Source organism: Tupaia chinensis, unplaced genomic scaffold (assembly GCF_000334495.1).
Source record: "Tupaia chinensis unplaced genomic scaffold, TupChi_1.0 Scaffold000140_1, whole genome shotgun sequence".
In the NCBI taxonomy this organism is placed as follows: domain Eukaryota; kingdom Metazoa; phylum Chordata; class Mammalia; order Scandentia; family Tupaiidae; genus Tupaia; species Tupaia belangeri.
The window spans coordinates 7,259,822-7,276,233 of record NW_006159610.1 but is presented as its reverse complement, the minus strand read 5'-3'; the positions used below and the strand labels follow the sequence as shown (position 1 = coordinate 7,276,233).

At 46.6% G+C, this 16,412-nt stretch overlaps 1 protein-coding gene across 6 annotated transcripts in view; it reads left to right on the top strand.

Annotated features, from left to right (window-relative positions):
* The window catches only part of HIPK2 (homeodomain interacting protein kinase 2), a 246,202-nt gene that overhangs the window by 65,847 nt on the left and 163,943 nt on the right, over positions 1–16,412 (top strand). The gene's annotated exons all lie outside the window — the stretch shown is intronic.

The following is a 16,412-nucleotide window of genomic DNA, read 5'->3' as shown; positions in this document are numbered from 1 at the left end:
CAGCAGGCTGGAAGGCCTGACTTCAGGCGTCAGAGGGCCATGTTCCCTCTGAGACCGTAGGGAGACCCCTTCCTTGCCTCCCCCAGCATCTGGTGGCTCCCAGGAATCTGGGCGTTCCTTCCTTACAAGGGATGGCGCTGCGCCGATCTCTGCCCATCACGGGGCATCCTCTCTGCGTCTGTGTCTCCCCTCCTGTAAGGACACCTATAATCCAACAGTCAAGTTCTCTGAGCTTGATTATACCTGCCGAGACCCGGTTTCCAAATCAGGTCACATTCACGGGGACTGGAGGTCAGGACTTGGACATTTCTGGGGAGGGAACGGATAGTAATGGCTTCTGCACAGAATAATAGAGCGGCGAGATAACACCGAGTTTAGAGAATGTGCATCAGTTTTTAGTGTGAAGGGGAATTCTCACTGGCACAGTAACCAGAGCACCAAACCGAGAGAAACAGGACTAGCTTTCTCGTCCTGCTTTGAAACAGTCCTTCTCAAAAAGACAAATCAGCTAGGGGCGGCCGTGGAATGGGTAAAGGTTAGGTAAATTAAAACACTTCATTTTACTTCACCAATACAGAACTGTACATTTAAGGAGAACAGATTCTTTTTTTTTTTTTTTTTTTGCGCAAAAGAGGAAAAAGCTTACCAGATTTTTAGCCTTAACCTAGACTTTATATAGCGTTTCCAGAGGATAGAGGAATTCAGCCTGAGGCTCACCGGGCATGTGCCCTCCCCTCCCCCCCAGTTCCAGGTCTGCTCTGCTGCTTCCGGAAGGGGATCAGTAAAGATTTGGAGCGCCTAGTGAAGGCAAGAGGGTCCCTGTGTCAGTGACAGGGAATGGCTGAAAGAGTCAGGGACGATGCTTTCTGTAGAGATCTGTGACTCAGACACCTGAAAACAAGTACTGTTGACACTTTACCCACCCCCATTTAGAACGTTTCAGGGACAAAGCAGCAGCCTGCCAGATCTTTTTTTTCTTTTCTTTTTTTAAGAGGTTTTTGCTATAGGGCGCATGCGCTCACAAGACAGAAAGACAGAAAGTGAGAAATCCCCCCCCAGGGGGGATGGCCACGCCGCAATCCCTTCTCCTCCAGTCTCCGCTCAGGATCGTGGGCACGCACGCACACGCGCCTGGTGTGAGTTTTAAGCCACCGGGTCCAGGACACGAACCGCGGTCGACTATGTGGGAGTCCAGTGACATACATAGCCATTACGCTAACTGCTTTTCCCGAGCCTGCCAGATCTTTGACCAAATGGCTATTAGGTGGATTTTGTCGCGGTTGGAACTAGAAGTACATAGCGCTGATTTTGTTTTTCTAGTTAGTGAATGTTTGTCTTTTTCTCTCCAAGTTTGTTTAAAGGGTTATCTTCCTGAGATGCTCAGTTGGAAAGAAAATGTGGGGTTGAAAAGCAGAGCGGTCTCTCCTAGAAGGATGAGGGGCAGAAAGGGCAATGTGGACACAGGAGAGACGGGGCGGGCGCCTGAGAGAAGGGCCCTCCCACGGCCCTCATGAATGCCAGCGTGGGCTTCGTGGCTCCCCCCTCGCCCTGACTTTCCCGCGCCCAGCCACAGCCCACTAGCCTTTCTGAGCCTTCTCAGGTTTGCTCAAAAATGTTTGCCAAGGGCCGGCAGGTGGTGTGGTGGTTAAAGGCGCTGGACTCCCACGTGGCCAACTGTGATTCGAGTCCCAGACCTGGCAGCTTGCTTTCTCACTTTCCCTTTCTCTCTCTCTCTCTGTCTCTTTCTGGTCAAATTAAAAATAATAATAACAACAAATGGAATTAAGTAAATAAATAATTCTTGGGGGAAAATGTTTGCCACACTCCACATCAGGACAGGGAGCCTCGATCTGGCGTTAACGACGCTGGTTTCTCCTCTCTCTACAGAGTGGTGCTTGCTGGCTGGCCTCTCGGGCACTGGGCACTGTAACACCCACTCTGCAGAACTTAATTTAACGTAGCCCCTTGTTTTTCCTCATTTCCCCATTGAAATGTGTATTACATATTTCCATTGAAATGCATCCACACGTCCTGTAGGGCAAAGACCCAGGGAAAGCGCTGAACAAAATGTGTTTCTTCCAAGGAGAAAAAAACAAAAACATTGCTCTTAGAAATGTCTTATTGTTATGGATTTAATTTGCCCCTTCCCCAATCCAGATGTCGAATCCCTAACCCCCGGTCCCTCAGGGGTTAAGATGTGACTTGATGTGGAACTCGTCTTTACAAGGTAACCAAGGCACAGTGGGAATTTTTTAGGGTGGACCTCACTCTAGTAGACTGGTGTCCCCATGAACAGGGAAATCTGGACAGGGACACGCGTGGAGGGAGGACAGTGTGAAGACACGGGGAGGAGACAGCCAATCTGCCAGCCAGAGGGGGAGGTCTGGACCAGATCTTCCCTCTCAGCCCTCAGACGGAACCAGCCCTGCCCACCGTGACTGGACGTCCAGCTTCCAGAACTGGGGCCAGACGAGGTGTATGTGGAGGGGTGGGGCCTAACGAAGGACATTTGGAGAAGGGATACAGAGGCAGAGCATTGGTGGGATGGGGAGGTGTGGTGTTATCTGTTGAAGATATTTCGATCAACGGGTCTGGGGAGAAATGTGCACATATCGAAATGGTCTCATTGTAAGCCAAACAATGTGATTGAAAGTACATACAAAAAACAAATAATAAATTAAAAATAAATAAATAAAAGAACTAGGGCCAATACGTTGCTGTTGTTGAAGCCGCCCAGGACACCGATGCACCTGTGTTCCGACATTGGACTTTTTTTTTTTCTTTTAAGAGGTATTTTTGTTTTTGTTTTTGTTTTGCCTTAGAGCGCATGCACTCACTGGAGTCAGAGAGAGACAGAGACACTGAGAGGAAAAGTGAGAAGTCACGCCCCCCACCCCCACCCCAGGGATGGCAACAATCCCTTCGCCTCCATTCTTCTCCTGGGATTTTGGGTATGCCTGCACATGCACCTGGCATGATTTTTTAGCCCCTGAGTCCAGGATTCAAACTGTGGTGAGCCACGTGGGAGTCCAGCAGTGTAACCACTATGTCATCAACTGGCCCTGTGTGTTGGGGTTTTTAAAGTTTTTTTTTTAAAGATTATTAATTAACACAACTATTGTTGAAAAATTTGGAGTTGGCTTTGTGTTTACTTTTCCTTTCATTGACTCCACCAGCTTCTTGGCTAAAGAAACTGAAAAGTATGTGTGTCCTCAGCGTCCTTCTTCACAGCGTTGTGTTGGAGGGGAATCTTCAGCGTCTGTGGACACTTGGCACTGTGGCCTACTGATGACGATGAACCGCATGCCGTGGAAGGCTGGCCTGCATGGCAGCTGATGGCTTAGTTCAAGGCAGTAAGGCAGAGCCACAGAACAGCAGTTGGAGAGAGGCTTGGGGTTGTCAGGGAGGCTGGCAACTTTCAGAAAGAGAAGTTAAGTCTGAGCGTGGAGAAGGGCTGATTTTGACAGTGAGCCAGTAGGCAGACAGAGTCGTGGTGAACTTACAGATGTTAGCAAAAAGACTCTTTCTCCTGGAAGAAACACAGCCAGGATAGAATTTGCAGATCCAACGCTGATGACATGGAAGATTTTGAAAGTTCTTAAGAGAATGACATTTCTTGGAAAAGCTCGGGCATACCGCAGTGTGTTTCATTCTCCTCCCAGGAGAGCACGCTTCTTTCTCTCCTCCAGACCCCGGTGGGAGAAGAGGGCTCGTGGCTTATTCCCAGCCCGGCCTGGCCACTCTTCCTGTTCCCATTCTCGCGGATCAGTTCCTTAATTGTGTTTATTACCCTTTCATCCTTGACTTTGCCCCGTGGCTCGTACCGTCCTCCCTGCGGCCCCCAAGGATTATTGCATTTGCCATCTGCTCTACTTTCACACCCTTTCTCCTGGGGCACGGTGTCACTTGCACTGAGTCCACTTTTTTGGGGTGTCGAAGACACTGTCAGGTTGACACCTCCAAGCATGAGTCTTGGCCCGTTCTCATGCCCTGTTTTCTCATGGTACCCATGTCCTCTCTGCGGTTACTGAAGACTACGGTTGAGCTCTGCCTGGGCCTTGCCCTCGGGGTCAGCGACATCGCTCTCTTGGTCTTTTGGGGATGGGAAACTTGGATTTCGATCTTCTCCCCTTTTGGTGTTGGTCCCTAGGTCCTGCCGATCTTTGTTCAGCCACATTTCCGGCCTCATCCACAACTGGCCGAGGGTCACCTTGCCCTCCCTCTTTCGATTCATCCTGGACAGGCCTAGTCCACCCTCTTCATTTCCATTCTCTTTTTCAAAATGCTTCATCTTCACTCAGGATCCAGCCCAGCAAATGGGAACTAGATGGTGATTGTCAAAGCCCAGCAGCTCCTGACACGTTAGCTTTAGTAAGTGAAGCAATTTCTTGCTTCAGAGTTTCAGTATGAATAGCAGAACACCGGACATTTCTACTTAGATACCCCGTCAGTGCCGGTAATTCAACTTGTTGAAAACTGACTCCACTCCCCCTTCCCCCAAGATAAGCAAGGCTTTAACACCACTTGGTACCCGGCATATCTGATCCCTCTCCCCCCTGCCCTGACATCCCAGCTGTCAGCCTGTGTCTCCTTTTCTTCTCTGCCAAGTCTTACATTTCTGCTACCTCCTTTCTATTCTCTCAGGCAGCTCCTTAGTCCAGATCCTCCTCCCTCACCTCTGCACTGCAGAGAGCGCCTTCCCGTTGGCTAAATGACCTAAGGTCCCTTAACCCGGGTCCTCTGGCTCAAGACCAGTGTGCTCTGTCCTCTGTGCCTCTGTGAACCAGATAAGTGACATCTACCTCTGTAAAGAGACAAATTTATTTTATGTTAATCATGCTTAATGGTTGTTTCTCAAATGCCGTCACTAGAGGATGCAGACATGAGACAGCTTAGGTCACCGTCGCAGGTGTCCACTGTTGGGCTAGGTGGCATACAGGTGAGTGTGCCTGTAGGTGAGCTCTGACCTCCCTCACCTATCAGCGTTCATCTGTCCTTAGGCTGTTCACCTGTCTCCCTATGGCGCTTCTAAGCCGAGAAGCTAAAGAGTGAAAAAGCTCGGTTAGCAGCCCAGATCTGGGTGTCAGGTATTGAGACCTCAGTTCAAATCCCATCCCTGCTACTACTGATAGTAGCAAAGTGGTGTGGATTAATTACGTCACCTCCCTAGGCTCCATTTCCTTCTCTGTGAAACAAGGGACACACACCTTTCCCCTCTGGTTGTGGGGAGTAAGCCCCTGACATGGAGAGCAAAGATGGTGGCAGCCCCCGACCGCTGACTCGTGTTTGATGACAGCATTGGCGAAGGCTAGCCTTCGTGTGGGGCTTTCCACCAGCATTTCTGAGCATTTGGAAATGGCTGCCAAAGGATGGAAGTCATCAGAAGATGACAGTTCTGAATGGGTAGGTGACTGGCGTACACAGTGTACCCCGGTGTTATTTATTGCTTTAGCACTTGCTAACATACTGCCACTACAAAGATGTACCTCAGTCGTCGCCAAGCAAGGCCGGTTTCCCGAGGCCAGAGACCGTGGTGCTGGTTGTTCCCCGGCATGAGACCGGCTCTGTCTTAAATCCTGATAGCAAGATCTGGAACACCACCCAGCTGCCTTTCTAAAGCTGCCTCATCTTCCTAATTGCAGCTCGAATCTTAGCTCCACTGTAAAAACCTCCCCTGAATCCAACCCGTAGAGATTCTGGCCTCTGAACTCACATGGTGTTTACTTTGGCAAGTCACTGAGCTGTTTGATTTGCATTGAAGTTGGCAACTCCATGAGATGGTAAGCTCCTTTAGGCCACTCACTGTCTTAGGTGCCTGTTTCCTATCGCACCTGTGCCCAGCCGCAGTCTTTTTCATATAGAAGACCCTTAATGCAGATTGGGTGGTTGGTTTTATTTCTGTTCCCTCCCCCCCATTTCTTTCAAATGCCCAGTGCTGTCGTCAGTAGCATTACTATTCTCGTTTTTGACAGAAAGATTTCTATAGAGCTTGTGGCCGACCCTAAATTGTGCTCTGGTGGAATATGCCATATATTTAACATTATATAACTAGTGGATAAACAGACTTTGATGGAAAACAGTATAAAAGCCCCATAGCTAGTTAATATACACTGTTTCAGAAATGTGTCATTTAGAAAGGGGATAGCCTGAAATTATCTTCGTGCCATGTGTGAACTATAAACTTGATAAGCGGGATAATTATTAAAATATTAAGAATATTGTTTAGTATGCCAATGAGGGAGCTTTTTTCTCGTATTCTTCAATCCCCTAAGGCATCAATGGTGACATTAGGGCCAGCTCTGTGGCACAGTGGTAATGCAGCATTTGTGGATCCTACATAGCAACCATCGTTCAAATCTCCAGCCTGGATGGCCCAGGACATGCTGTGTACACATCTGAGTGCCCAAGATCGGACGGGCTGGAGGACTAAAGGAAGGGGTTAAGGCATGACCAGACCCTGTTGAGGGAGCCTCTCTCTGTCACGTGTGTGTGTGCACAAGCTCTCGCTTGAATAAAGGGGAAAAGTCATGATGTTATGTAGGGTAATCAGAGGTCACACAGATAACCTCTAGGCACTTACAGATGTACACTCACGTGCGTATTTTCTAACATTCATATCTGTTTGCTATTTCTTTTGGCATTATATTCTATAAGTGTATAATATCCTAGGTGCATAATATTTGGCAGTCCATTAAATATGGGAATTAATTCTTCCTTTGAATTCTCGCTTGTGGAAGGAGAAAGATCTGTAGCTTCTATCAAGCACCTACGTTCAGCCCAAGTGTGCAGGAAGATTTTAGGAAGTGAGGAAGTTGGTACCTCTTAACACGAGGTGTTCATGATTCCATTGTCATAATCATGTCCCTGGGTTCTGAGTGGTAATCGACTTCAGATCTGCCAAAACCAACTCCAACTTGATGGACTGATAAATATGGTGCCACTGTTCACACATAAGTCCTTCTGAGCTCTGGTAGAATTCAGTGAAATCGAATTGAGTTTAGCTTTTTTTTTTTTTTTTAAATCGTCGTTGACCCTCACTCATCCCTGTAGTTTCACCAGAATCTGATCTTCCAGTAGATTATTTGGGGTGGCGAAATGGAAAGGAAATGTACTCAGATGTGAAGCAACTTTTCAGCTCATGTCATTGTGAAATAGAAAGCTATGAAGAAACGAAGCAAATACGTGGGGGAGAATATACTAAATGAACCAATCCTTGAACACATGTCGTTTTTAAAAATTGTATGAGTTAAGACCTCAAAAAGATCATGAATATTTTTAGATTTCTTTTTTTTTATTAGGTGGAAAAAATTACCTGTAGCCCTCAAAAAACGATTCCTCATTAAACCTTAAGGGAAAGGAGGATGGGGGTACACAGAATCACCTAGGCTTGGGCATCCGGGCCCAGGGTCTGATTTTTCTCCTCATTGGAGCACAGAACCATCATTCGACTCCGTTTTCAAACTAGGACCTCTGCAGGAGTGAGAGTGGGGAGGGTACTCCTATTCATTGAATTGCCATCCCAGGCGGACATATGGTTACCTTGTGTGGGAACATCTGTCCCAGACCTTGGTACGCACAAGGTGCTGAAGATTTAAAACCTGCAGAATTGTGTTTGACAGTCCTGAGGAGTAGGAGTTGACAGCAAGTGTGGTGCATTTTATGGGCATAAAGAGCATTTATTAAAAAAAGGCTAGAAAGTAAATGTTTTTAAAATAGTCATTTGGGGTCTTGCCGGTGGCACGGTGGTGAAGGCAGCTGGATCCCACTTGGCCGACTCGACTGCATGGTTCGAGTCTTGGACCCAGTGGCTTGAGAAACACCCTGGGGTGCATGTGTGTGGGTGCCCAAAAATCCAGAAAGGAGGGAGAAATGGAGGAGAAGGGATTGCAGAGTCACCATCCCTCATGGGGGTTGCTTTCTGTCTGTTTCTCTTTCTTTCTCTCTGTCTCTTACTAGCAAGCACACAAGCCCTCTGGCAAATATTTTTTTAATAGTATTTTGAAATACATATTTCTTAAAAAATGCAAATATACATTTGAATAAAGAGAATTCAGAGTCTCCGTTACCTTTAGCATACAGGCTTTCAGAATACACCTTAAGTCTGAGTAACCTAGATTTGTTTTGGCATGAGACAATCCATTGTCTTTGTGGTTATAAGAAATGACTTCTTATAAATAAAGGGCTGTAATTCTGCTAATATAACTGTAGGTTATATTTTAATGTCGGTTTTATAGGTGCTCTTTTTTGCTTGTCATATGCAATGAATTTAAGTTGTGTGATGTAAGTTGCTTTAAATTTTAACAAATTTGTTTTTAAATGCTTGGTATTGATCACTTCTGTAGCATCGAGATGACCTCATATTTGTAATATTAAAAAGCATAAAAGGAGGCGAGCAGGTGGCAGGGTGGTTAAGGTGCTGGATTCCCACATGGCTGACCACAGTTCAAGGCCCAAACCCAGCGCCTTGAAAACCACGCTGAGGATGTGTGTGTGTACACACGTGCCCAAATGCTGAGAGGGGAATGGAGAAAGGGTTGTGGCCTGATCATCCTCCTGGGAGGTGATTCCTACTTTCTCTGTGTCCATCTGTCTCTGGAGAGCACACATACCCTGTAGCAAATTTGAAAACAAACAACAAACAAAATGCTTCTTCCCAATACCTGCCACTCAAGGAGGGGGCAAAGCCACTTGCTTCCAAAAGCCAAACGAGAAGGGATGAAATGATTTATAAAGTAATTGACATTTTCCATAGGATTAAACTGAAACTGTCCAGCCAGACTCTGCCTTTTCTGAAAGGAAGTTGATAAATAAGGAGAGAGGTAGGCCCTGAAGATTACGGGGGTCAGTACAGAGGGAAAAGGAAGCTCATTTCCTTCAAGGGGAAGTAGAAAGGGCCCCTTACCTACCTTTGTGGGCCCAGCTCTAGGAGTCTGAACAATAATAGTAACAACAACAACAACAGCAACGGCACAAGGCTGTGGTCGGGGAACTGAATGAATAGGGAGGTTTGTTCAGAAAAGTCTTCTCAAGGAGAAATGTTTGGAAATATGTTTGTCACGTAAGATTGCTTTAAGATTAAGCTGGGAAGCCACCAGCAGTATGTAATTCCTTTAAAAGCTATTTTAAGGCCAACCCCTTAACTTAGTAGTTAAGGGAGCCAGCACGCACACGGTCAATGGCAGTTTGAATCCCAGCCCTGGCTGCTTGAAAAACACACGGGGCACATGTGCGTGTGTGCCTGACACCCTGACGGGATGGCGAAATGGAAGAGAATGGATTGTAGCACGGTTACGCTCCACTGGGGGGTGCTTTCTTCCTCTTCCCCTCTCTCCCTGTCTCTGACCAGCACACACATGCTCAGGCAAAAACAAACAAACAAACAAAAATAACCAAAAAACAACAAAAAAAAAAACAAAGGAGATGTTGGAGAATGAAACTGGTGGCATCATGGTTAGGGCGGCTGGATCCCACGTGCCTGCCAATGCAGTTTGCGTCTCAGACCCAGTGGCTTGTAAAACACACTGGGTGAATGTGCATGTATGTCCAAATGCCCTACAGGAGGGAGAAATGGAGAAGGAATTGCAGTGTGACCATCCCCTGGGGGGGGGTGCTTTCTCACCAACACCCCCCTCTCTCTCATAAGCACATATACCCTCTGGAAAACTTTAAGAAAAAGAAGAGGTCCAGCAGGTGGCATGGTGGTTAAGGCACTGGACTCCCACATAGCTGACAATGCTTTGAGTCCTGGACCTGGCAGCTTGCTTTCTCAGTTTCCCTCTCTTTCTCTCTGGTATGTGTCCTATAGATGTGTCCTATAGCAATTTAAAATAATAATTAATAAAATAAAAGAAGAAGAATGTTTATCATCAGACTTTGTTTAGCTCTGTTCTGTTTGACATTTTGCTTCCCAGAACAAAACGGCATCTGGCCCAGAGCAAAGGCAGCCGGGCTGCATGGAGTGACGCCCGGTGTTCGGGATGGTGGCTGCTGACCTGGTGAGGGGGCAGTGGTCTCAGCAGGCCAGAGCGAGGCCGCAGCATGGTGGTGTGTGTTTCCAGCCATCAGGTCTTCTGTCTGGTGCTGGGAATCTGTCCCCTAAGGCAGCCAGTGATGATTTCCACAATTTTATGACCTTGGCTGCAGCCCAATTACAAATAAGTCCGAAGTCACCCTCTTCCCCTCTGTAAAATTCCACTTCTGTGCCCTGGCCTTTCCTCTGAGAGCCTTTCAGACCAGTGAAAACAGAGAGCGGAGCTTCACCCCCAAATGTATAATTGGCATAGTTCTGCTATGGCCACCCCTGAGCCCTCCTTGCCCCACACACATGCACACATGCACACACAGTTCTTGAGCATTGGGAGTAAGGGGCAGTCAGATACTGATGAAAGAAAGGCTGACTTTGCTTTGTCTTTTCAATGGATACCTTACTGAAAACTGAGGAGATGGTCATTTCTATATCGCAGGTAACATCTGGAACAGTATGGACATTTAGTTAATACTGATAAATAGAGAACAACCACTTTCTGTGGTACAGAATTAGGGAGAGGTTGACTCGAATAAAAGAGTGGTGGGAAGAAACAAAGTATGGATCCTGAATAAGCAAGGCAAGAGTCCCATCGGGCATAAGGATGGTCCTGATATTATAGCCATAGTACACAGGGCGAGGTTGGAGTCAGGATTCAAACAAGAAGGGAAGCCTTCAGCAGCCCCAGGTGTCTGCGGTAACCGTGGGGCTCAGAGCAGGGCTTGGGTTTTAGGGATCAGATATGCCCCTGGGATCAGAGCAGATTGAACTGCAGACAGAACATGACTGCAGAACCCTGGTCCAGGAGATCCCTAGCCTCTGCCTTGGCTTTTAAATGTCTTGGTTTGGGTGACAAGTATTGGCAGATTTTTCTTAATCTCCAGGTTCAGGACAGGTTCCATGGATATGTGTAACTAGTGGTTGCTCCATGACTGGAGGACTAAGCACTCCGGGAGGTCTGTCCAGTCAGAGTGCTTATTCCATCAACTGAGTGCACCCTGGGGTGCATGTGTGTGGGTGCCCAAAAATCCAGAAAGGAGGGAGAAATGGAGGAGAAGGGATTGCAGAGTCACCATCCCTCATGGGGGTTGCTTTCTGTCTGTTTCTCTTTCTTTCTCTCTGTCTCTTACTAGCAAGCACACAAGCCCTCTGGCAAATATTTTTTTAATAGTATTTTGAAATACATATTTCTTAAAAAATGCAAATATACATTTGAATAAAGAGAATTCAGAGTCTCCGTTACCTTTAGCATACAGGCTTTCAGAATACACCTTAAGTCTGAGTAACCTAGATTTGTTTTGGCATGAGACAATCCATTGTCTTTGTGGTTATAAGAAATGACTTCTTATAAATAAAGGGCTGTAATTCTGCTAATATAACTGTAGGTTATATTTTAATGTCGGTTTTATAGGTGCTCTTTTTTGCTTGTCATATGCAATGAATTTAAGTTGTGTGATGTAAGTTGCTTTAAATTTTAACAAATTTGTTTTTAAATGCTTGGTATTGATCACTTCTGTAGCATCGAGATGACCTCATATTTGTAATATTAAAAAGCATAAAAGGAGGCGAGCAGGTGGCAGGGTGGTTAAGGTGCTGGATTCCCACATGGCTGACCACAGTTCAAGGCCCAAACCCAGCGCCTTGAAAACCACGCTGAGGATGTGTGTGTGTACACACGTGCCCAAATGCTGAGAGGGGAATGGAGAAAGGGTTGTGGCCTGATCATCCTCCTGGGAGGTGATTCCTACTTTCTCTGTGTCCATCTGTCTCTGGAGAGCACACATACCCTGTAGCAAATTTGAAAACAAACAACAAACAAAATGCTTCTTCCCAATACCTGCCACTCAAGGAGGGGGCAAAGCCACTTGCTTCCAAAAGCCAAACGAGAAGGGATGAAATGATTTATAAAGTAATTGACATTTTCCATAGGATTAAACTGAAACTGTCCAGCCAGACTCTGCCTTTTCTGAAAGGAAGTTGATAAATAAGGAGAGAGGTAGGCCCTGAAGATTACGGGGGTCAGTACAGAGGGAAAAGGAAGCTCATTTCCTTCAAGGGGAAGTAGAAAGGGCCCCTTACCTACCTTTGTGGGCCCAGCTCTAGGAGTCTGAACAATAATAGTAACAACAACAACAACAGCAACGGCACAAGGCTGTGGTCGGGGAACTGAATGAATAGGGAGGTTTGTTCAGAAAAGTCTTCTCAAGGAGAAATGTTTGGAAATATGTTTGTCACGTAAGATTGCTTTAAGATTAAGCTGGGAAGCCACCAGCAGTATGTAATTCCTTTAAAAGCTATTTTAAGGCCAACCCCTTAACTTAGTAGTTAAGGGAGCCAGCACGCACACGGTCAATGGCAGTTTGAATCCCAGCCCTGGCTGCTTGAAAAACACACGGGGCACATGTGCGTGTGTGCCTGACACCCTGACGGGATGGCGAAATGGAAGAGAATGGATTGTAGCACGGTTACGCTCCACTGGGGGGTGCTTTCTTCCTCTTCCCCTCTCTCCCTGTCTCTGACCAGCACACACATGCTCAGGCAAAAACAAACAAACAAACAAAAATAACCAAAAAACAACAAAAAAAAAAACAAAGGAGATGTTGGAGAATGAAACTGGTGGCATCATGGTTAGGGCGGCTGGATCCCACGTGCCTGCCAATGCAGTTTGCGTCTCAGACCCAGTGGCTTGTAAAACACACTGGGTGAATGTGCATGTATGTCCAAATGCCCTACAGGAGGGAGAAATGGAGAAGGAATTGCAGTGTGACCATCCCCTGGGGGGGGGTGCTTTCTCACCAACACCCCCCTCTCTCTCATAAGCACATATACCCTCTGGAAAACTTTAAGAAAAAGAAGAGGTCCAGCAGGTGGCATGGTGGTTAAGGCACTGGACTCCCACATAGCTGACAATGCTTTGAGTCCTGGACCTGGCAGCTTGCTTTCTCAGTTTCCCTCTCTTTCTCTCTGGTATGTGTCCTATAGATGTGTCCTATAGCAATTTAAAATAATAATTAATAAAATAAAAGAAGAAGAATGTTTATCATCAGACTTTGTTTAGCTCTGTTCTGTTTGACATTTTGCTTCCCAGAACAAAACGGCATCTGGCCCAGAGCAAAGGCAGCCGGGCTGCATGGAGTGACGCCCGGTGTTCGGGATGGTGGCTGCTGACCTGGTGAGGGGGCAGTGGTCTCAGCAGGCCAGAGCGAGGCCGCAGCATGGTGGTGTGTGTTTCCAGCCATCAGGTCTTCTGTCTGGTGCTGGGAATCTGTCCCCTAAGGCAGCCAGTGATGATTTCCACAATTTTATGACCTTGGCTGCAGCCCAATTACAAATAAGTCCGAAGTCACCCTCTTCCCCTCTGTAAAATTCCACTTCTGTGCCCTGGCCTTTCCTCTGAGAGCCTTTCAGACCAGTGAAAACAGAGAGCGGAGCTTCACCCCCAAATGTATAATTGGCATAGTTCTGCTATGGCCACCCCTGAGCCCTCCTTGCCCCACACACATGCACACATGCACACACAGTTCTTGAGCATTGGGAGTAAGGGGCAGTCAGATACTGATGAAAGAAAGGCTGACTTTGCTTTGTCTTTTCAATGGATACCTTACTGAAAACTGAGGAGATGGTCATTTCTATATCGCAGGTAACATCTGGAACAGTATGGACATTTAGTTAATACTGATAAATAGAGAACAACCACTTTCTGTGGTACAGAATTAGGGAGAGGTTGACTCGAATAAAAGAGTGGTGGGAAGAAACAAAGTATGGATCCTGAATAAGCAAGGCAAGAGTCCCATCGGGCATAAGGATGGTCCTGATATTATAGCCATAGTACACAGGGCGAGGTTGGAGTCAGGATTCAAACAAGAAGGGAAGCCTTCAGCAGCCCCAGGTGTCTGCGGTAACCGTGGGGCTCAGAGCAGGGCTTGGGTTTTAGGGATCAGATATGCCCCTGGGATCAGAGCAGATTGAACTGCAGACAGAACATGACTGCAGAACCCTGGTCCAGGAGATCCCTAGCCTCTGCCTTGGCTTTTAAATGTCTTGGTTTGGGTGACAAGTATTGGCAGATTTTTCTTAATCTCCAGGTTCAGGACAGGTTCCATGGATATGTGTAACTAGTGGTTGCTCCATGACTGGAGGACTAAGCACTCCGGGAGGTCTGTCCAGTCAGAGTGCTTATTCCATCAACTGAGTGCCTCCCACATGTGACAAACTCAGCTTAGCACTGGGGAAAGCACTAAGAAGTGTGCAGTATAAATGTAGCTCTTGCTCCCAGACTTTGGTTATAGTAATGTGTAGAGTTAAACAGCAAAAAATTAACAGGGGAAGAGATTTATAAGACATATGTAATTTGTGGCCAAATGAATAGTAGCTATGGTAGGTAGGAGAGTTGGAGCGCAGAGGATGGATAGTTGTGACTTGGGGTGGTCTGGAAAGAGGAAGGGTCAAAACTATAATAGTTGGTCTTTGGATAAGCTGAGAAAGGCTTGGGTAAAGGCATGTCAGATGGGGAAATGATGTAGTGTGTGAAGGTGGGACATATAAGAGACATTCTAGAGATGATGAGTAAATCAGTTTAATTAACATTGACGGTTCAGAAAGGTTCAAAGTTAAAGCTGATGCCATCATCATCAGGTAGTTGGAATCAAACATAAAGGTGTTGAGTCCCCCACTTTATCTCCTAGTCACTAAGGAGTCATTGAAAGTTTTTGGACAGAGAAGTTTTTGGACATGCTCAAAGATGTTTTAGGAAAATTAATCTGGTGGCCAAATATACGCAAATTAAAGAGGGAACGAGTGTCCAGGTAAACCAGATGTCTGTATTTGCTACAGTCCTACCAGAAAGTGGTAAGTGATTCAAAAATGGAAATGGCAGCAAGAACAGAAGTAGAGTTGAATCAAGAGACATTTTGAAGGAAGGAGAAAATAAGACTTAATGCCTCATTGTCTATGACAATAAAAAATTATCAAAGGTAAATCCGCAGTTTGGGAACCAAGTAGCTAGAAGAATATTTTATGAACAGAAATGGAGATGTTAGGATGAAGGGTAAGATGGCTAGATTCTTAGGAAAAGAAAAGGAATTCCACTGTGGAAGATTATCTTTAATGTTGGAGGATGCAGAAATATGTCACTGGAGTGTACAAGGGAGAATTCAGCCTATCATAGACAGGTGGGGGTTGCCTGCATAAGAATGACAGCTTAGGGACCAGCAGATGGTGTAATGGTTATGTTGCGGGACTCCCACGTATTTGATCACTGTTCGAGTCCCGGACCCAGTGGCTTAAATTCATGCTGAGCACGTGTGCTTGCATGCCCAAAATCTCAATCAGAGAGTGGATAAGAAGGGATTAAGGCATGGCCATTCCCCCCGGAGGGTGATTTCTCTCATTCCGTTTCTCCGGCCCTCTCTATCTCTCCAGCGAACACACATACCCTATAGCAAAAATGACAGCTTAAATTGTTTGAATGGATATTTTCCAGAGAGAACAGAGTCAAAATGTTGGAAATGCCAACGTTTCAAAGGAGGAAGCGGAAGCCCCCAAGCACGCATTGTGCAATCAGACTTGGGAGGAGAAGGTTACAGATTCACATAAGTCCGGATAAGATCATCAAGAAGGAAGTCATGGTCAGCAGTATCAGATGTTGCAGAGAGGTTCAGGAGAACAGGGGCTGAGAAAGGCCATTGGGTTAGGCAATTAGGAAGTCATTTAGCTTTAAGAACTCAGGCCTAGAGTGCATGAATGTGGCCGGGGAGATGGACTCAGAGGTGAGCACTAAAGAAAGGGACCACAAACCATTGATTACCAGTGAGACGAGGGAGAGCGTCAGAGGGGCTTCGGCTGCCCTCCGCTTGCCCTCCAGGTTGGGTGTCCATGTGTGCACATACACAAAGGCAGAGGGAAAGATGGAGTCGTTGATTTCTTTGGCCAGCCTACTGAGAACTTGGACCCAACTGGCAGAGAGAAAGTGAAAGCTGTAAGGGGAAGAAGCGTGGAGGTAGCAGGGGTCAAGAGAAAAATGGGAGAATACATGTCGTAAGAATAGGAGAAAGTTTTAGTGCTGAAAAGGAGAAACACTTTTTCCTCTGGGACTGGAGACAAGGAACGGAGGAGGAAGGTGGGCATAGACTCAGGAATGTCTTGAAATGAAGCCGAGACTAAAGGAGGAAAGTGAGGCTGACCTCAGGTTTCTGGACAGAGCAGAAGGTGGGTCACCCACTGAGAAGGGGGGTGGAGCAGGGAGATGGGTGACGGGTGGAAAGGGAGCAGTGAAATAACCACTCTAGGTGCTGCTAGGCGCCCAGAGAGACGCGAGCACCAGGACAGCCAGTTGCCAGTGGCACCCGGCAGAGGCCTCTCTTTCCCCGTGCTCCCACAAGAAAAGTTT